This window comes from Nicotiana attenuata, unplaced genomic scaffold, assembly GCF_001879085.1.
Source record: "Nicotiana attenuata strain UT unplaced genomic scaffold, NIATTr2, whole genome shotgun sequence".
Taxonomy (NCBI): Eukaryota; Viridiplantae; Streptophyta; class Magnoliopsida; order Solanales; family Solanaceae; genus Nicotiana; species Nicotiana attenuata.
This window is the reverse complement of record NW_017670385.1, coordinates 356,571-365,961: the sequence shown is the minus strand read 5'-3', so window position 1 is coordinate 365,961 and position 9,391 is coordinate 356,571.

Sequence of the window (9,391 nt, the reverse complement as noted above, 5' to 3'; positions counted from 1 at the left end):
TTGCCGGGACGTGTAGACTATTATTATGTACTCTCCCTTGCCGGGATATTTGGGCTGTTAGTTGTACCCTTGCCGGGTTAAAGTGTTATGTTGTCGAATTCCCTTAATGGGGCCTTCTTTACAAAGTCAGATATTTATATATTATAATATGGGATCGTGTGGCACGCCGACCACTTATATACTATAAAATGGGATCGTGTGGCACGCGGACCACTTATTTATTTATGAAATGGGATCGTGTGGCACGCCGTTCACTTATGAATTAAGAAATGGGATCGTGTGGCGCGCCGACCACTTATTTATTATGAAATAGGATCGTGTGGCACGCCGTCCACTTATGAATTAAGAAATGGGATCGTGTGGCGCGCCGACCACTTATATATATGAGCTATGGTATTGAGATAGTTTCGTCGTTATATCCATTGATCTGTATTCGCCGTATTTTCCCGAGCATGCCCCCTTCCCCTTTTAGTTGATATTCTCTGTTGTTATTTTCTGTTGCCTTGTATATATATATATCTGCACAGGTTGTTTTTGGTAGGTCCTGTCTAGCCTCGTCACTACTTCGCCGGGGTTAGGCCAGGCACTTACCAGCACATGGGGTCGGTTGTGCTGATGCTACACTTCTGTGCTTTTTGCACAGATCATAGTACCGGAGCAGGAGCCTTTGGTCAGCAGTAGGAGCGTTGGGAGCTTACTTCAGTCCGGAGGTTCCGAGGTAGCTTGCTGGCGTCCGCAGGCCCGACGTCTCTTTTATCCTCTCTTTTAGTATGTTATCTCTTTGTATTCGAGACAAACAGCTTATGTTTTCTTTCAGACGCTTGTATTTAGTACTCTTAGCAGTTCGTGAGTATTGTGACACCATTCTTGGGTAGAGGTTTATATTGAATATTCTGCATTTCATTTCAGTTTTCTATAACTAAGACTTCCGCTTATTATTTAATCTCGTTGCTTTTATATTATTGCCAATAATCATTAAGAAGGGATTATGTTGTTAACAAAAAGTAGTTAAATTTGGCTTGCCTAGCTTCTACGAGTAGGCGCCATCACGACTCCCGAGGGTGGGAAATCCGGGTCGTGACAAGTTGGTATCAGAGCACTAGGTTACATAGGTCTCACAACTCACGGACAACCTCGGTAGAGTCTGAAGGATCGGTACGGAGACGTCTGTACTTATCCCCCAGAGGCTATGGAGTTAGGAAAAGTTTCACTTTTGTTCTTTCCTATCGTGCGATTCTATTTCTCAAATATTGATTGTCTTTCTACTCTGTTCATTCGCAGATGGCGAGAACACGTGCTTCCTCTTCTACCGCGCAGTAGCCCGACCCCCCAGCACTGGCTCCTGCGAGGGGCAGAGGCCGAGGCCGTGCCAGAGGCCGAGGCCGGGGCAGAGCTCAGCCCCGAGCAGCAGTTCCAGAGGTGGAGCCTCATGTGGACTACGATGAGGAGGCTCCAGCCCCAGCAGCTGCGGTGGGCCCAGCTCAGGTCCCAGAGGGGTTCATAGCCACCCCAGTTCTTCAGGACGCTCCGGTCCGATTGGTAGGCTTTGTGGAGAGCGTCACTAGAGCGGGTTGCTTCCAGTAGCACCAGCCACTTCTCAGGCTGGAGGAGGGGTTCAGACTCCTGCTACATGTACTCCGGAGCAGGTAGCTCCCCAGGCACAGGTTCTAGTGGCGCAGCCAGCGGTGGCAGTTCAGCCGGGTATTATGACTCAGACCAGCGATGGAGCGGCTATGTCCTCAGATGCTTTGTGGAGGCTTGATAGGTTCTCCAAGCTCTTCACCACCACATTCAGCGGTGCTTCATCAGAGGATCCTCAGGATTTCTTATTCAACTGCCATGAGATCCTTAGGACTATGGGTATTGTGGAGACCAATGGGGTCGACTTCATCACTTTCCGGCTTGCAGGATCCGCCAAGACTTGGTGGAGGGACTATTGCCTATCTAGACCAGCAGGGTCTCCAGCATTGACATGGGATCAGTTCGCGGAGTTGTTTTTGGAGAAGTTTCTCCCAGTTACTCAGCGGGAGGCACTACGCAGGCAGTTCGAGCGCCTCCAGCAGGGCTCTATGACAGTCACACAGTATGAGACTAGGTTCATTGATCTGGCACGCTATGCTGTTGTTATACTCCCCACCAAGAGAGAGAGGGTGCGGAGGTTTATTGATGGATTGATTCAGCCGATACGTCTCCAGATGGCTATGGGAGCTGGTAGTGAGATTTCTTTTCAGGAGGCAGCCAATGCGGCCCATAGAGTTGAGATGGCTCTTGCACGGGGAGGTGGTTATGGGTCAGACAAGAGACCCCGTCATGCAGGTAGATTCAGTGGTACCTCGTCTGGAGGTGGGGATTCTTATGGTAGAGGCTATCCTCTGAGGCCCTTTCAGTCAGCCCTACAGGTCTCACATGGTACTTCAGGTGGTCGTGGCTCTCAGTCGCAGTCTTCTGACCAGCAGCTTTTCAGTTCATCATCAGCACCTATCAGCGCACCACCACTCCGTTATTCTCAGCAGCCGAGGGCTTGTTATACGTGTGGCGACACGAGGCATATTGCCAGGTATTGCCCTCGAGCTTCTGACAGCTCTCAGCAGCAGGGTCCTCGTCCTATGATTCAGGCATCAGGTGATCCACAGGCCGCCCAGCCAGCTAGAGGCGGGGGTAGAGGCCATAGGGGTGGAGGTAGGGATCATAGAGGTGGAGCTCGGACCGCCAGAGGTAGAGGCCAGCCAGCAGCCGATCGTCCCAGAGATATGGTTCAGGGAGGTGGGGCCCAGCCCCGGTGTTATGCTCTTCCAGCCAGGCCAGAGGCTGAGTCTTCAGATGCAGTTATTACAGGTACTATTCTGGTCTGTGATAGGGATGCTTCAGTGCTATTTGACCCTGGGTCTACGTATTCATATGTGTCGTCCTATTTTGCACCCTACCTGTCTATGCCTAGTGATGCTTTGGATATTCCTGTTTATGTATCTACACCGGTGGGCGATTCTATAGTGGTCGACCGAGTTCATCGTTCCTGTGTGGTAGTATTTGAGGGTCTTGAGACCCGTGTTGATTTATTGCTCTTAGATATGGTGGATTTCGACGTCATATTAGGGATGGATTGGTTGTACCCGTATCATGCAATCTTGGATTATCACGCCAAGACTGTGACCTTGGCTTTGCCAGATTTACCCCGATTGGAGTGGAGAGGGACCCCAGGTCATGCCACTCGCAGTGTTATCTCATATGTGAAGGCTCGACGCATGGTCGAGAAGGGGTGTCTAGCTTATCTGGCGTATGTTCGCGATTCCAGCTCAGAGGTTCCTTCTATTGATTCTGTTCCTATTGTTCGGGAGTTCCCCGAGGTTTTTCCTTCAGACCTGCCGGGTATGCCGCCCGACAGGGATATTGATTTCTGTATTGATCTGGCCCCAGGCACGCAGCCCATTTCTATTCCGCCGTATCGCATGACCCCGCTAGAGTTGAAGGTGTTAAAGGACCAGTTGCATGATTTGCTAGGGAAGGGTTTCATCAGGCCTAGTGTTTCTCCTTGGGGTGCGCCAGTGTTATTTGTGAAGAAAAAGGATGGATCGATGAGGATGTGCATTGATTACCGGCAATTGAACAAGGTGACGATAAAGAACAAGTATCCACTGCCGAGGATTGATGATTTGTTTGACCAGCTTCAGGGTGCAAAGGTGTTTTCAAAGATAGACTTGAGATCTGGTTACCATCAGCTGAGGATTAGGGCATCCGATGTCCCTAAGACAACATTCCGCACCCAATACGGGCATTATGAGTTCCTAGTCATGTCGTTTGGGTTGACCAACGCCCCAGCAGCATTCATGGAGTTGATGAACCGAGTGTTCAGCCATATTGACATGTTCGTGATAGTCTTTATTGATGATATTCTGGTGTACTCCCGCAGCAGGAGGAGCACGAGCAGCACCTCAGAGTGGTTCTTCAGACTCTGAAGGATAGTCAGTTGTATGCGAAGTTCTCGAAGTGCGAGTTTCTGGTTTGTTCGTTGCATTTTTGGGTCATGTTGTATCAGCAGAAGGTATTCAGGTGGACCCGAAGAAGATTTGAGGCAGTCAAGAATTGGCCTTGACCAGCATCAGCTACAGAGATTCGGAGTTTTTGGGGTTAGCAGGTTACTATCGTCGGTTCGTGGAGGGGTTTTCATCTATTGCAGCCCCGATGACCAGATTGACCCAGAAGGGTGCCCAGTTCAGATGGTCGGATGACGTGTGAGGCGAGCTTTCAGAAGCTCAAGATAGCTCTGACTACGGCACCGATATTGGTTTTGCCCACAGTTTCAGGCCTTATACAGTCTATTGTGATGCTTCCCGTATGGGCTTGGTGCAGTATTGATGCAGGGTGGCAGAGTCATCGCCTATGCTTCGAGGCAGTTGAAGTTCCACGAGAAGAATTACCCGGTTCATGATCTCACGAGTTGCAGCCATTGTTCATGCTTTGAAGATTTGGAGGCATTACTATATGGTGTGACTGTGAGGTGTACACGGATCACAAGAGTCTGCAATACTTGTTCAAGCAGAAGGAGTTGAACTTGAGGCAGCGGAGGTGGTTGGAGCTATTGAAGGACTATGATGTTACTTTTGTACCACCCGGGGAGAGCCATGTGGGTGGCCGATGCATTGAGTAAGAAGTCCGCCAGCATGGTAGTCTTGCTTATTTCCGGTCAGCCGAGACCGCTTTCTTTGTATATTCAGGCCCTGGCCAATCGATTTGTGAGGTTGGACATTTCTGAGCCTAGCAGAGTGCTAGCTTGTACGGTCGCTCGTTCTTCTTATTGGAGCGTATCCGTGATCGGCAGTTTGATGATCCCCATTTGTGTGTCCTGAGAGATACGGTGCAGCGGGAGGTGCCACGAAGGTGACCTTAGATGATGATGTGTTTTGAGGTTGCAGGACGAGTTTGCGTGCCAAATGTGATGGATTCGAGAGTTGATCTTAGCGGAGGCCCATAGTTCTCGGTATTCTATTCACTCGGGCCCGCGAAGATGTATCAGGACTTTGCGCAGCTTTATTGGTGGCGTAGGATGAAGAAAGATTGTTGCATATGTGGCTCGGTGTTTCAACTGTCAGCAGGTTAAGTATGAGCATCAGAGCCTGGTGGTTGTTTCAGAGGATTGAGCTTCCCGAGTGGAAGTGGGAGAGGATTACTATGGATTCGTTACTGGACTTCCGATGACTCGGAAGAAGTTGATGCTATTTGGGTCATTGTTGATATGCTGACCAAGTCAGCGCATTTTTATTCCGGTTGCAGCCACTATTCATCGGAGAGTTAGCTGAGATCTACATCCGAGAGATGTTCGCCTTCATGGGTGCCGGTATCTATTATTTCGGATCGGGTACGCAATTACCTCGCGCTTCTGGAGGGCAGTTCAGCAGGATTGGGCACCCAGGTTCAGTTGAGCACAGTGTTCCATCCTCAGACGGACGCCAGTCCGAGAGGACTATTCAGATATTGGAGGATATGCTCCGACCTGTGTCATTGATTTCGAGGCTCGTGGGACCAGTTCTTACCTTTAGCAGAGTTCGCCTACAACAACAGCTACCAGTCCAGCATTCAGATGGCTCCATATGAGGCGTTATATGGTAGGCTTGTCGGACTCCAGTCGGATGGTTTGAGCTGGAGAGGCTCGAATTATTGGGTACAGATTTAGTTCAGGAGGCCTTGGATAAGGTCAAGATCATCAGGACAGGCTTCGTTAGGCTCAGTCGCGGCAAAAGAGTTATGCGGATCGTAAGGTTCGAGATGTAGCTTTCATGGTTGGTGAGCGGGTCTTGCTCCGAGTGTCGCCTATGAAGGGCGTGATGAGATTTGGGAAGAAAGGAAAGCTTAGCCCTAGGTTCATTGGCCCGTTTGAGATTCTCGATCGTGTGGGAGAGTGGCTTACAGACTTGCTTGCGGCCAGCTTGTCAGCCGTGCATCCAGTGTTTCATGTGTCCATGCTTCGGAGGATACGGCGATCCCAGCCCACGTGTTAGATTTTAGCACTGTCCAGTTGGACAAGGATCTGTCTTACGAGGAGGAGCCGGTAGCCATTCTAGACCGGCAGGTTCGACAGTTGAGGTCGACGAGTTTTCCATCAATACGTGTTCAGTGGAGAGGTCAGCCTTCTGAGGCATCGACCTGGGAGTCCGAGTCTGATATGCGGAGCCGTTATCCTCACCTATTCCCTGACTCAGGTACTTCTTTCTTTTGTCCGTTCGAGGACGAACGGTTGTTTTAGAGGTGGAGAATGTGACGACCCAAAGGGTCATCACCGGATTTCTTCCTATTTCCGTGCTTTCGAGGCCTTAAAAACCTCGCTTTTAGTTGCCTCGATTTGCGAGCGCAGTCCGGGCGCGAAGCCGGAAAGCTTTTATGTTGAAATATGTGAACTTTGTGAAAAATTTGAAGAATTTTGATATTAATATTGCTAAATTTAACTTTGGTCAACATTTTTGGTAAACGGACCCGGACCCGTGATTTGGTGGTCCCGGAGGATCCGTAGAAAAATATGAGACTTGGGCATATATGCCCGGAGTCGAATTTCGAGGTCGAGAGCCCGAGAAATAAATTTTTCTGTGAAATTTTTTTCTGAAATTATTAAGGAAAATAGGAATGAAAATTGATTAAAAAGACTATGGTATCGGGCTCGTATTTTGGTTCCGACGCCCGGTACAAGTCTTAAATATGTGTTAAGCGCTCTTTGTAAAGTTTGGTCGAAATCGGACGTCATTTGACGTGTTTCGGACCTAAATATCTAAAATTTGAAGTTTAAGAAGTTTGAAATGAAAGATGATGATTTTGAGGCTTGATTCATTGATTTTAATGTTATTTTGGCGATTTGATCGCTTGAGTTAGTTCGTAGGATGTTATTGAGTTAGTGTGGATGTTTGGTTAGGAGCCCCGAGGGTTCGGGAGTGTTTCGGAGGTAGTTCAGGGTGTTTTTGGCCTTAGAGTTGTTGCAGAATTTCTGCTGCTGGTGTTCAAAGAATTTGTTCTCTGCGATCGCGATTCCATTCTTGCGATCGCATAGTGTCTTCTCCAGGCATTTCCAAATTCCTTCAACGCGATCGCATAAGTTGTCCCGCGGTCGCATAGTCTGACCAGTCTCTTCAATGCGATCGCACTCACCTCTACGCGATCGCACAACTTTAAACTTCACCCAATAGTCCTGGTTTCCCTTCTTCTATGCGAACGCACAAAATTGTTCTGCGATCGCGGAAGCCAAGTTCCCACTCCTCTATGCGACCGCATCAATTGCCCCGCGATCGCATAGACCAAAAGCGCCCAGTGATTTTTAAAAGCTTAAAACAGAATGGTTGCGGGATTTTTCCTCACTTTTCACACGAGCTCCCCTCTTAAACTCTCCATAGACGAAATTCAAGCTCTCCTTCCTCCATAACTCTTTGGGTAAGTAATCTTAACATCATTCCCTCATTATTTCTTCATCTAATTACTTATTTCCTAGCCCTAAATCATGAAATCAAAGTAGAAATTAAGGGTTTTGGGTAGAGTTAGGTTTTTGGAAATTTTGGGTGATTCAACCTCAATTTGGGGTCGAATCTTGAAATAAATTATATATTTGAACTCGTGGGGTTATGGGTGATTGGGTTTTGGTCCGAGCCTCGTGTTTGGACCATGTGGGCCCGGTGTCGAATTTTGGTATTTTGGAAGAATGCTAGGAAATTCATATCTAGGCTATGGGATGTTGCCATTGTGTCCTTATTGATATTATTGAACTAATTATGACTAGATACCATTGTTTCGGAGCCGGATTGTAGAGGAAAGGCGGTAATTGAGGGTTGATTGCTATTCTTTGGACCGAGATAAGTGTTTGTTCTAACTTTGGCTTGAGGGAATAGGGTTAGGATGTTATTTGCTACTTGCTAAATGTGGAGTACGGCGTATAGGTATGGTGACGAGTATTTATACATCGGTGTCTAGCATGACCGTGAGTCTAAATTGCTTTTAATTTGAATGATGTGACACCGCTACCTTGTCTAATGAATAAACTTCATATAATGTGAACGGTTGAGGAAGAATTGTGATTGGTATATTTTGGTGCGTGGGCTCGAACGAGAATGTGTTAGTTGAGAAAGAAATGATTTAAAAGAGGATGTGTTGTGATTATTCCTTTGCCGGGATGTGTAGACTATTATTATGTACTCTCCCTTGCCGGGATATTTGGGCTGTTAGCTGTACCCTTGCCGGGTTAAAGTGTTATGTTGTCGAATTCCCCTAATGGGGCCTTCTTTACAAAGTCAGATATTTATATATTATAATATGGGATCGTGTGGCACGCCGACCACTTATATACTATAAAATGGGATCGTGTGGCACGCCGACCACTTATTTATTTATGAAATGGGATCGTGTGGCACGCCGTTCACTTATGAATTAAGAAATGGGATCGTGTGGCGCGCCGACCACTTATTTATTATGAAATGGGATCGTGTGGCACGCCGTCCACTTATGAATTAAGAAATGGGATCGTGTGGTGCACCGACCACTTATATATATGAGCTATGGTATTGAGATAGTTTCGTCGTTATATCCATTGATCTGTATTCCCCGTATTTTCCCGAGCATGCCCCCTTCCCCTTTTTAGTTGATATTCTCTGTTGTTATTTTCTGTTGCCTTGTATATATATATCTGCACAGGTTGTTTTTGGTAGGTCCTGTCTAGCCTCGTCACACTTCGCCGGGGTTAGGCCAGGCACTTACCAGAACATGGGGTCGGTTGTGCTGATGCTACACTTCTGTGCTTTTTGCACAGATCATAGTACCGGAGCAGGAGCCTTTGGTCAGCAGTAGGAGTGTTGGGAGCTTACTTCAGTCCGGAGGTTCCGAGGTAGCTTGCTGGCGTCCGCAGGTCCGACGTCTCTTTTATCCTCTCTTTAGTCTGTTATCTCTTTGTATTCGAGACAAACAGCTTATGTTTTTTTTTCAGACGCTTGTATTTAGTACTCTTAGCAGTTTGTGAGTATTGTGACACCATTCTTGGGTAGAGGCTTATATTGAATATTCCGCATTTCATTTCAGTTTTCTATAACTAAGACTTTCGCTTATTATTTAATCTCGTTGCTTTTATATTATTGCCAATAATCATTAAGAAGGGATTATGTTGTTAACAAAAAGTAGTTAAATTTGGGTTACCTAGCTTCTACGAGTAGACGCCATCACGACTCCCGAGGGTGAAAAATCCGGGTCGTGACACTAATGGTCTTCTATTTGTCTCCACCTTACCATCCCATAGATAGTTCCGACAAATTGAATTGATCCTTTTAAGCACTGCTTTGGGGAGTAGAAAGATTGATGCCCAGTACGTGTGGAGATGCATTAGCATTGCATTGATCATTTGCACCCTTCCAGCATAAGACAGATGTTTTGATCC